Here is a 19,802-nt window from a genome sequence, read left to right as displayed (position 1 = left end):
ATTCCTCGTCCCCGTAGAGATAATGGTCCACCCGCTCGACGGGTAATCCACTTCGACGACGGCTTCCACTTCTCCGATGACGAGAGTGTAGGTCATAGAAGGGGGCGAAAACTCTTAGATGCCGCAGCCCTTCTCAATTCGATGAAGAAGTGGGGTGCGAGCTTCTCCGGTCTTCCCCAGGAAGACGTGGAGCTTTTCTTGTCAAGGATAGAAGAGGGACGTTCTTTGCTTCCCATCCCCGATGACTTGCTCCTCAGAGGAATCCCCTTTCTTCTGTCCAGTCCTGCATTGACCTGGTATCGTGGTCATCTCCATGAATTCCGAACTTGGGAACGACTTCGAGATACCTTCCGAATCACGTTCACAGACCCTGACTACCAAACTGCAATTCGTGAAGAACTTGCACTTCGTACTCAGGCCGATGGCGAATCGGTTAACAACTATTTCGCGTGTATCCGAGGATACCATACGCGCATCATCCCCGCTGTTAGCGAGTTGGATCAAGTGGTTCAGACCCACCGTAAACTCCTCCCAACACTCCAAGTCGGGGTTACACTTCGTGACCACATGACGATGGATGAATTGGAGAAAGCAGCCAAGCGTCTCGAGAAGATCTACGAGAAAGCAGCTGACAGACGTCCGTCTCCAAGGCCGGAACATTCGATTTGCCCCAGTTTGGATTGTCACCCATCGCGCCCGGACCCCTCGGCGGCACTTCTTCCCTTTCGACCCTCTTCCGTTCGCTCAGTCTCTTTTGAAGATGAGTGTACGGAAAGTTCCGAGGTTGCTTCCAAGGTTATCCTGAGGAGGAGTACCTTGAGGTTGATGTTGCTCGAGTACCATCTTCGCTCCCTCCGAGGGTGACCAACAATCCAGCCAAACCTTTGGCTTGGCAAGGAGCTACGCAGGCTCGTCCTCGTTCTCGAGAGAGGCGTCCTTGCAGCCCAGCTCCTCCCGCATCAGGATCGAATGATCCTCCTGCTGGTGTTTCTCAGAATCGCTCAGCGGCATTACCCCCCAGTGGTTCTGCAGATTCTCGTCCACCTCTCGGGCTGAAGCTGGCTAACGTAGAGTGTTGGAATTGCTCGGGTGTAGGTCATCGTCACAGGGACTATCCTGAGCCTCGCCGGATTTTCTGCTATAATCCTATAGTTGCCGCTATAATCCTATAATTGCCGTTCTGCTATAATTCTATAATTGCCGAAAATCAGGTATCACTACTCTGACATGCCCCTTCTGCAACCCTGGTAATCAGGGACACGGGGCCAGAAGCACGTAAATCCGGCTTCCATACCTCGACTTCGACAGGCACCTAAGCCGGTTCCTCATTGCGCGGCGTGCATTCTTGCATCCCAGGGCGCCTTGAGCGAAGACGACCCTCCTCCTCCACGATCGCTTTCGCATTCATTGGACTTATCGAAATTGTCGTCTGATCCATAAGCGCTACTGAAACCGGAGCCTACGCCTCCGAATGACGTAGTGTTGAATGCGGCTAATGAAGTAGTTCCCCGAGCTTTTCATGTAGACATCGTTATAGGTGGTCTTAGGGTTCGGGCGTTAGTCGATTTCAGCGCAACCAAGCCTTTCGCCGGTATGGACAGTATTCTTCTCTTTGAGAAAGCTAAAATCCCGCTGTTAGAAGTCCCCCCTAAAAGGGTAATAACAGCCGATGGAAAAATCGAGCTCGTGAAACACACGGCTGCATGTATCACCGAGCTCGAGGGGCGTAGTATCCCCCTAAATGCCTACGTCATGCCGAAGTTATCCGAGGACTTCATCCTCGGGATGGATTTCCTTGTGTCTGCGAAGATAGTGATCGATTTCTTTGGTCAGACGTGGTTCTATCGGGAGGATCCTGAAACTCATTTTCAGTTCATTGCTCTGGATCAAATTCCGAAACTCACAATGTGTTGTAGGCTATGGTCCGTCGAGAAATCGCGAGCGCAGTTGCTTCGCGAGTTTCTTGATCGAGTTCTCCCGAAAAGGGAAGGCGAACTTGGGGTTACTAACCTTACTTCGCATCGTATTGATGTGAACAATCATCCTCCGATTCGGCAACGGCTGTATCACACGACCCCTGCTATCAGGGATATCATGTGGAATGCCCACAGGGAACCCCTTTTGCAGACAATGCCGGTTCCGCTTGATGCACACGAACATTTGTCCCACGCACGGCCTCGTCGAGCACCCAGCAGGTGGTCCCTCCACTCTCCGTGCAGGCGAAAACCCGGTCAGCCTAAAAACCTTCAGGGCTCCTGCTGGGCAAGCCCCGTGCACCGCCAAGGCGACTCCTCCAAAACAAGGGGATCAGAAATCGGGCCAGTCACGAGCCGGGCCCCACAGCGCAGAGAGAACGCGCCATCAGCAGGGCAAAAGCCAGACCAATTCAGCGCCAGCCACACAGCCGTCCTTCCCTACCACCACCCGAGCTAACAGTCTACCTCGTTCACAGGAGAGTATCAGAGGGTGCAACCAGCCCTCAACTCAGATCTTAGGTTCTTCTGGACACCAGAGGCACCGAACCCGCCAACAGCCACCGTCAATCCGTGGGCTACAACCACGAACCCTCAACAGGGGTACCCTCAAGCCCCCAACTTCATCAGTGTGGGCCTCACACTCATACGTGCCCCCATCTGCATCCCCAACAGCTGCCCCGCTGCCTCCAACACCGAGCCAGACCATACCGGCCATTACACCGGAGATGATGTCCCTCCTCCAGCAGCTCGTTAGTCTGGAACAGCTGTTATGGACCTGAGCGGTTGGGTTCGATGTAGGGATTGATTACATGCGATCAGACGGTAGGAATAATTATCTTTATTGCAAATTGAACTTATGTGATTAGTTTACCATTTATTAAACAAATAAGTACTCGGATTGATACTGAAGGTATGAGGCGAGTATAAGTATAAAAAGGTAATTCAAGACTCGTCGAGTAACTGGCCCCGAGGCAACGAATTCACTAGTCTTTTATGCACCCGTGTAATTCGATTGCATCAGGTCGTTGTTCTTCGTCGCACACCTGCGAGGCACCGCGTGACGTCTCTCAGCGCGCTCGAAGGCCAGGCGTCGGGGCGCAAAGTTCTGACGCTGCACCCCAGTTATCCATATTCGTCGTTTATACGTGAAGTTCAATTCACGAGTATTCGACGTTGTTTTTTTATATTACCTCATTCCACTGTTTTATTTCGGATAACACGTGTCACTTTCGTCACTTTATGTTATCCGAATCAGCAGAGGAATTTCATAATATTATTTGGGGCATAACATCCCTCCCCGCCAGGGAAGAAAATTAATACCCTTAGAAATTTTCTCTATTAACCCTATCTCATCGATACAAGATTTAATTATTATGGTTTTCACATGAATAATCAATATTTTCTTACATAGTGTCTAGGCCTGCAACAATATTTTGTTTATTTTCCTTCCTGCAGGGTTTATATGAAGCATTTTGCTTTTAGTGTATATATTTTTATGAATTCTGTTCAATCATCTTTATCTTTGGCACGAACAATCATGAAAATCGTCGCAGAGGTTGCAAGTCAAAAATCGTTCATAACTTTTGAAATAATGCTTTTATCAAAAATTAAAGTCTAGGACCTGGATAATTATATTTATATGAAGAATCTATTGTACTGTTCAGATTTTTGATTGGAGACTCAGGGAAGGCTGTGCCCTGAATGGGTGAGCCCGGAACTTATAAAATTGAGGANAAATTAAAGTCTAGGACCTGGATAATTGTATTTATATGAAGAATGTATTGTAATGTTCAGATTTTTGATTAGAAACTCAGGGAAGGCTGTGCCCTGAATGGGTGAGCCCGGAACTTAGAAAATTGAGGGATACGTAGTCATACGTAACAATTTACAGATTCTCAATTCAATACATACATTCTTATGCTATTTCGAAATTTGACGCTTCCCTCCTGGATGCTGGCCGTGGTTTCCGATACCGGCAGTAAAGGGTCAGCCCTGAGATTATTGCTAGAATCACCATCGCTCCGGTGAATATCGATGAAGGGTGTGTGAGGAACTCTCGATAGTCGAATTTCTTTCTCACAAGATTCAGGTCTTCCTTCTCAGTTTCCAGCTGTACGTAAAGCCCTTCCGGTTCCCTCATGTTTCCGACAACATTGGTCAGCTGGACGTCGCTCAGGTTGAATTTTTGTTACTCTAGTTGAGTGATAGTGACGTCATCCAACGTCAAGTTCAACTTTGGATGAACATGAGCATTGTATGTCACTTCATGTGACTTCCGGCCTCTTATAGTGAAGTCAGAAGCAATTATCTCACAGGAATCTTTGACTCGCAGGATTTCTGAGTCCTCCAGAATATCCCGTTCTTTCTTGTCACCGCAGGTTACTACTATTCCCTCAGGTTCTGGAGCCGTGTAGAACCATGCGTTGTCCTTTCTCATTTTTATAAGGGTGAGCCCTTGAAGCTGGAGGTGTTTCACCATACAAGTATTGGGCATCTTCTCCGGATTCATAAACATTTGCACCTCGCACGGACTCGTGTTTTTCACCTTCTGTATTGGCAAAGACTCAGTGCATAAGTATTGTCCTCGAATTTGTTTACAGCGATTTTTATTGTCCCTCGGGCATTGGCACGAACTGCTGTGTCGCTCCGTAAATTACCAGAAGTTCATTCCTCGCCTCCAAGTATGAGTGATAGCCGTTCGTTGTCCGCACAGGAATCCCATGCGTCAGCAAAACGTCGAACGCTTGGAAGTCAACGAGTGGTATTTCTACCATGGTAATAATTTTCAAGCCGAATGCATGTACACTGGCGGTAGAAACCTCCTGTAGTTGATACATCCCGCCTACTTCGAGCTCATAGGGGAAACTTAAACCCTTTAGTAACTTCGCTGTTTTAAAGAGGGTGACTAAACCGTCCTCTGTGAACACCCCTGTATCCAACACCAACCCCCTGGAGTCAGTGAGTAGCTTCTTGATCTTCGCAGCATCCCTGAGTACTCCAGTATAGATTGCCTCCAGTATCATGAGATGTTCGTCCACGTTGATTTTATTCATTATTATCGTATTCTCATGATTTACTTCACTCACAGCCTCCTTCATGGACTGCATCAAGATTCCCTCGTTCTTTTTTATCACTAGCGCCGCCCCGGCCGCAAGCGGCTGAGCCGTTGATCAGCATGTAACTTTCCGCAACGTCAGCGCGTTTTCACTACGCATGCGTAATATGTTGAATATGATTTAAAATTAATATAGAATTCACTGATTCAAAAACAATTACACTTCATGGTATCTGATTTCCTGGAAATGGAACGACGGTCTCAAAATTATTTCATTAAGAAAATAAATATAATTGTTCAAAATTGTTTCTGAAAATTGAACTATATAGAATTAATACTAAATAAGAAAATCATTAAATAAGCAACCCAATTTTCTTTTATTATTTCATTCAAAATTTATTTCAGTTTCCATTCGTTCCATTTTGTTACATATTTTACATTTTTTCCTAATTAAATTCATGCCAATTACAATCCTTGTTCGAAAAAAAATTGTGCTGTGTGTTTCTCGTCCTTTCTCTGTAGCATGGTCCTTTCTCCGATGTTCCTGCCTTGTCGACTTTGAACGGACCCGCAATTCAAATACTGCACGATCCTCAGCGTCTGCCTACATCGGCAGCTCGCTGACCCCGAAGGGCAATTCAAATGTACAATTCTGTAAATACGTCATTTTTGACATCATTCGATTCTCTTTGATTTCCCAAATAAATTTTCAAGGAATCCCAGGAACGAACACGGGAAAGGGCCAGGTATAATTGACCATGATTGAAAACATCTTGTCTTAAATCTATTCCAATCCTCTCGAATGTTTGTCCTTGCGATTTATTAATTGTCATGGCAAATGCTAATTTAATTGGAAACTGTCTTCGCCCAAAAACGAAAGGATAATCATTTTCACTATACAATGTAATACGATTGATGAAAACTATATCTCCCGTTTTATCTCCTGTTAAAATTTTACATTGTAATAAGTGATTTGATAATTCTAGAACTCTTAATCTCGTTCCATTACATAGGCCTTCATTAATTGACAAGTTTCTAATAAGCATGACGACCGCATTAACTCTCAGTCGTAATTCATGAGGAGGTAAAGATGACGGATTCAATGTTTCTAAATATTCGGGAAGAAGTGCTTCAGTAATTTCACCATTATCACAATCTTTAACGGAATTGATGCTAGTATATATTTTCTCAGTTGAAATATCCAACAACTCAACAACCCTTGTATTGATATCGTCGACATCTACATTCCTTGCTGACAAAATGATCCATTTTGTCAATTTATCATATTCCTTATTTCTAATTACATCTTCATATAAATCTTTGGCAATATCCGCATCTGGTGGAGCTAAGCTGTTTTGTGGCAAGCATAAATCGGAACCATGATGATTAATACTGCCATCCCCCACGGAGAGTAAAAATTGAGCAAATTCCGTTTCTTGAGGTAATGTGCGCATGTTTTGAGCGAGAGTGAATTTAGTAAAAACAGGCCATAAATGACTGAATTTTATTGAAAGATCGACTAATTCACTGCGAGTAGCATTTTTCTTGACCGGCAGTAATTGCCTAAAATCACCTCCCAGTAACATTATCTTCTGACCAAAAGGTTTATTTTTATCCATAATATCCCGTAAATTTCGATCTATTAATTCCAGGGCATGCCTAGGTGTCATGGGCGCCTCATCCCAAATGAACAGGTCAACACTTCGCAAGTATTTCGCTTCTTTCGATTGAGTTTTAATTATTTGTGATGAATCGCCGTAAAGTGCAATTGGCAGTTTGAATGTTCTATGAAGAGTTTTTCCATGTGGAAGCAATGTTGCCGCGATTCCAGTAAATGCCATTGTACAAATTTCTTTATTCTCACTTCGTAACAGATGATATAAAGTAGTATAAATGAATGTCTTCCCTGATCCACCAGGTCCATCAATGAAATAACACTGCGGGTTATCATCAACATTTTTATTTGACATTTGTTCTAAAATTGTATTTACAATGTTTTTTTGTTGGTCATTCAGCATTTGATATTGTCTTTTACCAATCGAACGATGTTCTTCTGATGAAATATCATCTTCAGAGTTTTCGGTTTCGTCAATTGGATTCATAGATGGAAATTTCGCCAGACTTGAGTTTTCCTGCTGAAGTAATGTATTGATAGCGATGTATGCTTTTTTATGAGCTCTGATTGGAGGCATCGTTTGTGAAAAATCTTGGGATGATGCATCTTTGAAATCTTCCCATAATTGCTCTGGGTGAATGGGTCGACAATGGAGTAGGATACGAACGAATAAATAACGTAGTTGTCGAGGCATCATCCAAATTTCCGCCTCATGCATAGCGTTTGCCCATTCGTTATCATCTTCAATTAAACCACGTGCTAAACACGCGCGAATATAATTATCATACACGACTCCATCTACTGTTCTCAAATCTTCCTAATTTTTAGCACCTTTTACGCATGTAAGTAATAATCTGAAATGAAATAATTCAGTTTATGTTGGGCTTACTGAGTACATGCGGCCAATTGTATTGAAATGAGTTTTACGTATTTTCCAGACATGGGTTTTTCTGTGAAATGTATAAAGCATTGGTATTTGTGCATATGTCAATTTTCTAGGCTCTACATCTCGATCATTTAATTTGAAATATTCCTCCAATTTTTATTTCTTAGTCATCGCCGTTCGAATCGCTTCTTCGCTATCGATGTCATCAATAGTAACATTTTGTTGGTTTGGTAAATGTACTGGTAATCTTATTATAGCATGACTTCTGCCATTTAGAGAATAATTGAGCATTCGGGCGCATGCCTCAGGAGGACAGACATAGCGACTTTCAACATAATCCCGAATTTCATCATGATCAATAACATTTTGAGAGTTTTGATTGTGATTGGATTCTGATTGTTGAATCACGACAGTTGCAGCATCGTGACCTTTGTAAATATATTTATAAAGATATTTCACTGCCTTGATGCTCGAAACTACTTCCACGATCAAATGACAATCAAATTTGAGCAACAATTTTCGGTTGTGAGGTACATGTTGATTGGTAAAGCTAGAGCCATCCCCACGAGTGAAAATGCCAGTGTCACGACGCTTATAAGAAGGATAACCGTCTTCATCCAAGCTCGTTTGATCATTGAATGTTTTCGGAAACTTTTTAGAACATTTCGTTTTATCATCTAAGCACCAACTTCCGCATGGACCATGGATCATATTTTTTTTTAACAATTTCATGCAATCTCGGATTCTCATCAGGATGGGGAATTTCTGCAGAAATATACTTATCTACAATAGCAGGAGTAGTGATTTTTGAATTTGTGGCTAACGTGACTAATAAATGAACATGAGGCAAACCGCGTTTTTGATACTCAATGACGCAAACGTAAGCTCGTACCTCACCGAATAGTTCCTCTTTTACTATTGTCTCAAGAAGTGCATCTTTCTTCATTTCAAAAATGCGTGAAACTATGTCCGGTCTATCAGAAGCAGTTTGTTTTTGTTTCTCCAGTTCCTCCTTAATCTCAATCCATTTAGGATTACAGGTCATTGTGATGAATAAATCAGGTTTACCAAAATTCCTGACAATAGCCATTGCATCTTGATATACTTGCATCATATTACGTGGTGATCCTTGATATGATGAAGGAAGAATCACAATTTTACCTATGCGACTATTTGTGCCTTCTGCTCTTTTTTGTAAATGCTCTATTAAACCTTCGTACGAATCAACTCTCAGTTTTTTTTGGATTGTTCGCGCGTGATTCAATCTATCTTTCTCTATTTTTACATAACTATCAACTGTCCATTGCTGGAATAAACGCCGTGCCATTAATAAATGATTGGTTTCTTCTCGAACTGCCATACGATATTTGATATAGGCATTTCGAGTGAGTCACTTTGTGCCATCTGTCATTTTCATCTCATCATACCAGCCTGAAGTTCCATGAGGATATAATAACGGATACGTCCACGATTCAACACTTGGATGCATTGAACTCACATAGTTTAAGGTCTTGGTTCGCTTATTACGTACTATAACGTAAAATTCTGGAATCTCGCCATCTGCTGTAGTTGAAAATATTGTGCGACTTCATTCACCCGTTGGAAATTATAACGTCGTTGATCTTGTCCTTTCTTCAGTTGGAATAATAATTGTAACTCAGGTTCTTCACCGTTGTTCCGTGCTGTCATTAGGTCTATTTCTTCTTTCATCATTCGATATGCCTCCACATGTTTATTAGGCAAACTTCGTAGAGCATTATCAATAGAACGGACAACTTCTGCATTTAGATTTGAGTTTGCATTTTGTCGGTATTCTGCGGCTTCATTCGAGTCAACTATGAAGAGCTGTCTGAAACTTGGCGCTTCATTATCAGCTGGATATAAAGATGTATTAATTTGGTAATAAATCTGTCCTTGAATTTTGAAGCAATATGGACCACGACGTCGATTATTGAACTGTACTAAATTAGCATTGAAAGAAGAAAATGAGAAGGAATTGTTGTAATGACGAATGTGCTCGTAAAAGTGATTTGACATCTCATGAGTACCATCAAATAACTGTTTCAAAATTAATGGTGGGTCTGGCAAAGGATCCAATACTACCTTACCGTGATTGCAACAATCATTGAAAGAATTCCCTTTATTGGACAATTTTTCTGCAGCATAATGTCTAGCCTTACAATGTACACAAATAATATTCATAGGGCCAAGATAATGTAAGGGAATATCATCGACTTCATCTACAATTTGATTATTACGGTCTCGTTGAATTTTCTGTGGGAAATCATGATTACGACGATTACTTGAATTACTTGAATAAGAAGAATTCTGAATTGAAGTAGATGGTACGCTCATTGCATAGCTATTGGCAGCAATGGATATTGGGAAGGTTTCATCGGAGTTAGTCACTGAATTTTCGGAGATTGAAGGATCTTTTCTATAATACTCATGATCATGCAAATAAAATGGAATAGACGAATTATGGATTGGAGTCGATGAGGCATTCAATGAATGGCTATTGGGAGCAATGGATATTGGTGAGATCTTGTTGGAATTTGTTGCTGAATTATTGAAGATCAAAGGGTCTTTTCTATGATAGTCATGATCATGGAAATGAAATGGAATGGACAAATTATGGATCGATGGTACATTAATTGATTGGTTATTGGGAGCAATGAACATTGGTGAAGTTTCATTGGAATTCGTCGCTGGATTATTGCAAATCAAAGGAATTTCAGGAAAAGATGATTTCTGGGTATGTAACAATTCTTTATTGAAAACATGAATCTTAATTGGCTTGTTAACATTAATTTTTAACTCTTTCTTTTGTGGAATGATCGAATTGTGTTTCACTTTTGGTTTTTTTGGTTTTTTGAAGTTTTTAGAATAATTATGATCGTGTAAAGATATAGCATGCTCGATTCTGTGGGAATCAGCATTATGATTGGATTGATTCGTCATTTGAGGACTTGAAAATTCATCTCCACTGACTTCTAGATGTGCGAATTGTTTTTTTAGTAGATCTTATGCGTTTCATATCAATTATGTCATTAGTTTGTTCCAGCTTTCTCTTAGACATTTTTTGACTTATTGTGGTTACTATTGACTTTTTGACTTCTTCACTTTCTTATTCCTTTTTTGTTGTTTCTCTGTGATAAACTGGTTATTCTTTTTTAACTTGTCAACTTATTGATAAATTCTGTTATTCTGTGGTAAAATGGTAATGCTGGGTAAACTCTTTATCTTCGTGTTTCGCTTAAATTCTCATACAATGAGGATTAAAAAAAAATGATTTGTCCACACGGGTCTCTGACAAACAAAAATGTTGATTCTTATTTGGTAGTCCCACGAAACTCATTCAAGTCCAACCTGTAAACGAAAAGTATCACACTTGAATTAAGAGGAAGCAATTGGACAAAAAGATGAGAAAAAGATTTTAGAGAAAATTAGTTACCAGTACTTTCTATACCTGAAACTATAGGGGATGTCTAAGTCTTCAAATGACCCATCAATCAACGTTGAATAATCGCCGTAGGAATCTGTAACATATTTTTTTCGTTTGCCAATAAACAATAATTATGGAATTATATGGAATAGATTAAATTTAACATTAAATAAACGAATTTTTATTATGGAAAAACCCAGCAGCGATCAATGAATCTAACCTCGATAGCTCATGTGATTTTCAAGGATTGATTGTTAATTTACAGTCATCTTGTTCTTTTTTGTTATCTATATTGATCTGTCACCATTAATTGATCGAATGTAGTCGAAAAATTGAATTATTTAATTTAAAAAATGTTCAAATCATGAAATATGAAAAAACTATGTTACGATCGATTTCGTGTCAAGTGAACCGCTTGATTAACGATAATTGCTTTTCGTTCAATAATTGTTCTCACTTCTATCATAATCTATTTGATTTATTTGTTATTCATTGTTACTTACCACGTGTATAATCATCTGTAAGCATGGAACGCACGGAACGAAGCGATTTTTTAAGGCTATATTTCTTGGTTTATCATGGCGGCCATGCCGGGATGAATAGACTCCAATTTTCAATCAGCCGCAGAACGACAAAACGTTCAATGAGAACGCCGCGGCATTTTCATGGAAGTTTTCGTATTTTTTGTTCAACGCCAATCACCCATCAAATACGAAAATTTTCTTCTAAAAAAAGACATGGACAAAAGGACATTTCAAAATTTCGATACCGATTTATTAATTTCCCAATGGAGAGAGAACATGCATACAATATTATTGTACATATAGTATCCAGTATTCACATTGCTCGATACTCGGAATCAATCTCTTAAACATAATCATTTTTTCTTTTTTTTTCAAAAAACACATTTTTTATTGTGAATCCTTACGGACTACTACAAATCAACTTAAGGACCAAACTTTTACAAACTTTGTTAACGCAAAATTTTACATCATGAACATGAACAAACTTTTTCTCTGTTTTACATGCTTATAACAAAACATTTGTTGTTTTGTGGATTTGTTGTGTCGTGGCCAACACAAAATCATCAAGAAAATTAAATCTAAAAATTATCATTCGCAATGCCTGATCACCTCTGAAACAATCCCCTCAACGTTCTCACACCATTTTTTTTCTAGAAAATAAACATGAACAAACTTTTTTTCTTCTTCACATACTTACAACAAAACATTTGTTGTTTTGTGGATTTGTTGTGTCGTGGCCAACACAAAATCATCAAGAAAATTAAATCTAAAAATTATCATTCGCAATGCCTGATCACCTCTGAAACAATCCCCTCAACGTTCTCACACCATTTTTTTTCTAGAAAATAAACATGAACAAACTTTTTTTCTTCTTCACATACTTACAACAAAACATTTGTTGTTTTGTGGATTTGTTGTGTCGTGGCCAACACAAAATCATCAAGAAAATTAAATCTAAAAATTATCATTCGCAATGCCTGATCACCTCTGAAACAATCCCCTCAACGTTCTCACACCATTTTTTTTCTAGAAAATAAACATGAACAAACTTTTTTTCTTCTTCACATACTTACAACAAAACATCTGTTGTTTTGTGGATTTGTTGTGTCGTGGCCAACACAAAATCATCAAGAAAATTAAATCTAAAAATTATTATTTGCAATGCCTGATCACCTCTGAAACAATCCCCTCAACGTTCTCACACCATTTTTTTTCTAGAAAATGAACATGAACAAACTTTTTTTCTTTTTCACATACTTGCAACAAAATATTTGTTGTTTTGTGGATTTGTTGTGTCATGGCCAACACAAAATCAGCAAGAAAATTAAATCTAAAAATTATCATTTGCAATGCCTGATCACCTCTGAAACAATCCCCTCAACGTTCTCACACCATTTTTTTTCTAGAAATATATTTATCGCACATATCAAAATCATTGTCATTATCCTTCTTATACACCTATACATAACAATTCACCGAACCTATTCGTTAATTAGAATTCCCCTTAAAATCAATTATTACGTTAATAAAGCTTTCACTTTCACTCAGTCGACAGAATACTATTCCTTCTTACAATGAAAAATATTACACTTTGTTAAATATATTTATATTGATTACGTATAGTACGTAAGATCACATTTTCATTTAAAGTTAATATGACTCAGCACTCAATCTTCACTGAGTGGTACTTCTTCTAATTCTTATTTTAGAAATACTGCATTCTTTTTTTTTCTCTTATCATTATCATCAAACCCTAATAGGTAGGGAATGCACTAAATCACACTTTTTTTAAAATTAAAATGAATTTAATTTGTTAAATTTAATCAGAGTACTTTTTGCCTCATAAAATTATTTTCTTTGTACTATTTGTTATTAGATTTATGTTTTTAATAATCAAGGCTCCAAGGATGATTTTAATTGAGAAAAAACAAAGGTGGATGAGTCTGAAAAATGGGGTCGATGAAGTGATGTTTTTCGTTTTTAATAAACTTGGAAATGAATGAAAAAACAAAGTTACTCTCAACGTCTATGAATGTAAGGTATTCTAGTCTGAAGTAACCTAGTCCTCTCATGAAAATCATGACCTCTAGCAATGAAAAATGATGAAAGAAAGACGATTGAGAAGGCTTTAAGGGTAATTTTAATGTGGAAAAAGGGGGATAATTCCATCCTATTGGACATGGTCGGTGAATTTCTATTTGAACACGTATTAATGAGGGTGAAAATCAAGTACTTCCACAATATCTATTGATGTGAAATATTTTCCAATGGACTAAAGACACAAAATTTCGATCATATGTTGTTGAGTATGCCAAATGACCCTTACCAAAATTTCAAGGACTCGGACCTCACCATTTCTGAGAATTCTGAAATATGCATCATCAAACATTGAAAAAACACGAAAACTCAATGTTTAAAAATGCATATCTCAGAAATGATGAGGTCAAAGTCTTTCAAATTTTTGTAATAGTCATTTGGCATAGCTAACAATATATGATCCATTTTTTATGCCTTCAGTCCATCGGAGAAGATTTCACATCAATAGATACTGCGGAAGTACCTCAAAATCATCGAACAATCATTCGAGGAAGAACAAAAATAAAAAAAAAGGAAAAATTTGACCCCATTTTACGTTCCAGACGTATATTGGTAGTAGTGCTTCTCCCCCCTCCCCCATCAGAATTATATCTCTTTTTTTTAAATTTATATCTCTCCCCATCGAAATAAATCGTACCCATATTCAAACTCCTCTCTCATTTGTAGCATCTCCACTATCGCAGTCATCCTCCTGATTAAGAAACACAGGTCCAGTGATTGTGTCAATGCTCCTCATGGCCTCATCTGGCGTTCTAGATATTTGGATGTGGTATCTGTCAAGGAGACTCTGTGGTACCTTGCCCAGAACTTCTATGACTGACTCCCGCTCAACGAAAATCTCAAATGGGCTATCATCATTGAGAACTCTTGGCCAACGCTGGTTACGTGGTGCGATAAACACCCCCTTCAATGTCACCATCTGAAAATGAGAAAATATTATGACGTATACGTAACGATATGATTTTAAGCTATTTAAGATATTAATCTTTGGTATGATTCTGTGATGGAAATTGGGGAACATCTTGGTTCTTTTTTTGGTGTAATGATTGAAATTCATGATCATTTGAACTTTGATGATGATCAGATGACATTAAGCCATATAAATATGACGTTCGTAAAATCCCAATTGATTATTGATTATCAATGAAACTCTAATTAAACCTCGATCAAACTGCAGTTGAACCTCGATTAAACCGCGAATAAATCTCCACTAAATCCCGATAAAATACTCCTATCAAACAATGTTGTAACTTAAGTATTAATAATGCTATTCTCATCATCTTCAAACTCGGTCAATATGCCATGGAAACAAATTTTTCAACCCCTCGAAACAAATCAACCAATCGATTGAATCGATTACATTTTTCTTTTTAAGTAATCGTCGAAAAAAAGACTTTTGTAAAATGATAATATCTCGAAAACCATACGATCGATTAAGTCCTGGGTGAGGTCAATCGAAAGTGTTCATTGAAGTCTACGTTTCAGAGAGAAATTATGACATTTATTGGAAATGGGGTACATTCGATTGAATTTGATTATAGATAGAAAAGAACGACAAACAAAAGTCACATACATATATACACTCCCTAAAAATAATGGTTTTGGACTTTTTAGAACATATTCAGTCATTTCAACACAAAATACCAGAAATTTCAAATTGAAAGATTACAATAACTTCCATTCGGATGCAAAAAAGAGAATAGATTAGAATATTCACCATCCCAACCAGTCTGTCCTCATAATCTCTATTCTTGGGGGGCCAGAAGACAACAGAGATTGATCTTCCTGTTAGATTAGACAGTTGATACCGCCAACCAATGGCAAAAGCTTTACCAGGGGCAAGGTTGTCCACGAAAGTTTTCGATGTCCTGACATAGGTTATTATCCCAGTGATGTCTCTAGAGAAATGAAAATGGATGTTTTTTTATTCATTTTATTTATAGATATTTATAGATAGATTTTTTTTGCTTTGATACTTCTTAACAGAATTTTTTTTGTTTTCTGCCATTGTTATTTTTCCCTATTCATCCATTTTTGTGGAATTTATTTTGTTGAATGAATATTATTATTTCTATTACTGTTATTTTTTTTAATTCATATTTTTTCAAAATTATTAATCATGAAGAAAAAAGAATGTATTTTATTGATTTTGTTGTAGTTTCTTTTTATATATTATATATTTTATGAATAAATAATCACCATCGAAACAAATCACCTAACCTCAATCGAACATGCATTGTTCTATCAAACAGTGTTGATTGAAGAAAAAAAAGAAAAAGACTGCAAACAACTCACGTTACAGAATAACCAATCTCCATGTAATCGAAATCTCGATTAGTTGTCATGTGTTTTGATGATAAGCCAGACATTTTGAGTTTTTATAAAAAAGAAAAATGTGTATTGTTTATTTGAAAATGAGATCAATTATGAGGCAGACGCCGCTTTTCCCTCCAACAGAAGAACATTGCAGCGCCGTCGTTACGCTGGATTTTCACTCAATGTGCTGGGCCAATCAGCGTTCTCCATTACTTAAAATGGAGAGCGGTGATTGGCTCAGCCAGCGAGTGGAAATCTACCATAAACATTTTTTTCTCCCCTTCTCTTTTTCCATGCAAACTATATATTACAGCATATTATATTTTTTAGTTACTAACAACGACCCATGATGTCATTATTTACAGTAAAACTCGTAATAAGTTATACTGTCATAAGTTACAAACCTCCAGAAAGTTATAACATATCAAATCTCATAAGTTATATGTCAATGCAAAATTGGTGGTGGGGAGACTGTCTCAACTCCTGATTGGTCAGATCCAATCAAAATCCAATATAACTTATGACAGGTTCTACTGTATATATAATAGCTTTTTTCTTCGTGTGTTTATTCTGAGGATAGCAAGAGTGTGTTTCTTGGGTTTGAAAACGATAAAACAATTGAACCTTTAACGGAAAGGGCGGGGGGGTGAGTGTTTTACCGACCTGTCGATAACTAAAGAAACACACTTTTATTATTCGCAGAATAAATACTCGAAGAAAAACGCTATTATTTGTGATAATGTTCTACAGAATATATATATATATATAATGGCACACTTTAGGTGTTTGGTGGAAAAAACGAGGGGCTAATGGAGAGGAAGAACATGATAAAGTACACAAAAGCAGAGGAGTTGCTCTTGGAGAGAGAACCCATGGTGGGAGAAAATTAACGAATTACCTATATTTTTTCTTTTTTTTTTAAAACACATTTTTTATTGTGAATCCTTACGGACTACTACAAATCAACTTAAGGACCACACTTTTACAAACTTTGTTAACGCAAAAGTTAACATCATGAACATGAACAAACTTTTTTTCTTTTTCACATACAACAAAACATTTGTTGTTTTGTGGATTTGTTGTGTCGTGGCCAACACAAAATCATCAAGAAAATTAAATCTAAAAATTATCATTTGCAATGTCTCTAAATTCTAATTCTCTTAGAATTCTTTAATGCCTAAAGGAGGTTAGGCGGTGTATGAGGTGAATTTGAGAGTGAATTTCTGTGGTTCCCGGTAGCTTAGTCGGTAAGAGTGCCCGGCGCGTATCTGGGAGACCCGGGTTCGATTCCCGGCTGGGTGAAGCGGAAATTTTTTCTCTCTAAATTCTAATTCTCTTAGAATTTTTTCACCTCTGAAACAATCCCCTCAACGTTCTCACACCATTTTTTTGCTAGAAAATGAACATGAACAAACTTTTTTTCTTTTCACATACTTACAACAAAACATTTGTTGTTTTGTGGATTTGTTGTATCGTGGGCAACACAAAATCATCAAGAAAATTAAATCTAAAAATTATCATTTGCAATGCCTCATCACCTCTGAAACAATCCCTTCAACGTTCTCACACCATTTTTTTTCTAGAAATATATTTATCGCACATATCAAAATCATTGTCATTATCCTTCTTATACACCTATACATAACAATTCACCGAACCTATTCGTTAATTAGAATTCCCCTTAAAATCAATTATTACGTTAAAAAAGCTTTCACTTTCACTCAGTCGACAGAATACTATTCCTTCTTACAATGAAAAATATTACACTTTGTTAAATATATTTATATTAATTACGTATAATACGTAAGATCACATTTTCATTTCAAGTTAATATGACTCAGCACTCAATCTTCATTGAGTGGTACTTCTTCTAATTCTTATTTAAGAAATACTGCACTCTTTTGTTTTCTCTTATCATTATCATCAAACCCTAATAGGTAGGGAATGCACTAAATCACACTTTTTTTAAAATTAAAATGAATTTCATTTGTTAAATTTAATCAGAGTACTTTGTTCCTCATATCATTATTCTCTTTGTACTATTTGTTATTATATTTATGTTTTTAATAATCAAGGGTGATTTTAATTGAGAAAAAACTAACGTGGATGAGTCTGCCCAATGGGGTCGATGAAGTGATGCTTTTCGTTTTTAATAAACTTGGAAATGAATGAAAAAACAAAGTTACTCTCAACGTCTATGAATGTAAGGTATTCTAGTCTGAAATAACCTAGTTCTCTCATGAAAATCATGAACTCTAGCAATAGCAATGAACAATGATCAAAGAAAGACGGTTGAGAAGGCTTTAAGGGTAATTTTAATGGGGAAAAAGGGGGATGATTCCATCCTATTGGACATGGTCGGTGAATTTCTATTTGAACACGTATTAATGAGGGTGAAAATCAAGAATAATCATAATAGAAAGAAAAAATCTGCTCGTAAGATTTGGAATCATAGTAATATTCGATGAAAACTTTCTTCGAATAACAAAAACAAACAAAAAAAGTAGTTGNGGTACCATTATGAAATAATTATTATGAAATAATAAAAATTATGAAATAATAATACAGGAAAAATGAAAAAATGATCTCTCATCTGGCGAGCAGATCATTATTTACTCAATAAAGTTTCTTAAACTCCTCTGACAAATTCCTCAAGGTCGTTAACGACATCCTCGCCATCAGCATCATCACTATCATCGACCCCCCCTTGCTCTCAATAATACTTTCGATCCTGTCTTCTAGTTCACTGACATTATTAATTAGCCAATCCCCATTTGTTCCACCCAACTCACCGTCTACAACAGCAGTTTCCTGAAGATCTTCGTCGTCGTCGTCGTCGTCTACAACAACAACATCCTGTGCTTCTTGATTGAGCCTAGACTTCTTAGAATATTCAACGCTGCTCCCAGCAAACTCCTCCGCGTTCATGCTTCTCTCGCCAAGGTTCACGTTCTGGGAAACAGCACCACTTTCACCTGGCACTGGACCTTGAATTGAAGACCTGAGTGGTTGATGATTGAGTTGGGGTGGTGGAGAACCAACGTTTGCGATTGGCAGAGTAGGGGGTAGCTGGGGAGTGCCTGAGACAGCCTGAACCGAATTTTGAACATTCATGACACCTTCGTTGAGTTGCAGTGGTGAATGGCTCTAAACAACTCGTGGTAGATCTCTTCGAGCTCGCATGGCTGCTGCCTGTAGTTCGATTCGTTCAAAGAAATCTCGAAGGAAGTCATCTCATGGAGGAGAACCTAGCAGGGCTTCCGCCAGGTCAGCTAGGCTATTTCCTGCCGCAGGATTTGGATTCAACTGTGAAATGCCTGACATCAGTCGGACTACACGTTGTTGGGCATTCATTGTGACACCATTATCGAGTTGAGGTGCTGACGTAGTAATTGGAGTCTGTGAACGTTGCAACAGCTGTTGAGTGGGTTGAAGAGTCTGAATTGGAGTCCTGGGAGCTGGTGGTAATGGAGGAGTGTTTGTTAGAGGTTGGACTGCATTCTCGTGATTAGGAGCATTATTGTTAGGTTCAGGTGGTGCTCTGAACCCAGCCCTAAGAGCTTCTGCGTCCATAATGACATCATCAATGACAGAGATATCAGCCATATTGCGAACCTGAAGAATGGGAGTCTGATACCTGTTGTGTCTAACTTCTCCATGGATCCTAACATGAGTGCCTTCACCCAAATTTCTTCCCTCGTCAAAGTTGGTGACATTGACGCACACACGATACTGCAGGTCAGTTATAGTACCACTGGCATAAGCAAGGTTCCCCAGAGTCTGCCTGACAATGACAGAGCGTATCCAGCCTGTGACAGCTGTAATAGAGAAAAACATTGATTGAGGGGAAAACCGAATTGGAAAATTACAGTTTCAAATTATTGGAAT

General features: G+C 38.2%; 1 long non-coding RNA gene across 1 annotated transcript; it reads right to left on the bottom strand.

Moving 5' to 3' along the window:
* Window positions 1-10,361: 10,361 nt before the first annotated feature.
* LOC107039892 lies at window positions 10,362-11,561 on the bottom strand. The gene is made up of 3 exons (XR_001460980.1): window positions 11,481-11,561; window positions 11,002-11,071; window positions 10,362-10,901 (listed from the first exon to the last, which is right to left on the bottom strand). It is a non-coding gene; the product is annotated as an uncharacterized LOC107039892 (long non-coding RNA).
* Between the last annotated feature and the right edge of the window lie 8,241 nt (window positions 11,562-19,802).

This window comes from Diachasma alloeum, unplaced genomic scaffold, assembly GCF_001412515.2.
Source record: "Diachasma alloeum isolate Michigan unplaced genomic scaffold, Dall2.0 Dall_scaffold_00309, whole genome shotgun sequence".
NCBI classification, from domain to species: Eukaryota; Metazoa; Arthropoda; class Insecta; order Hymenoptera; family Braconidae; genus Diachasma; species Diachasma alloeum.
Note: the sequence above shows the minus strand (reverse complement) of the source record. Positions and strands in the feature narration are given on the sequence as shown.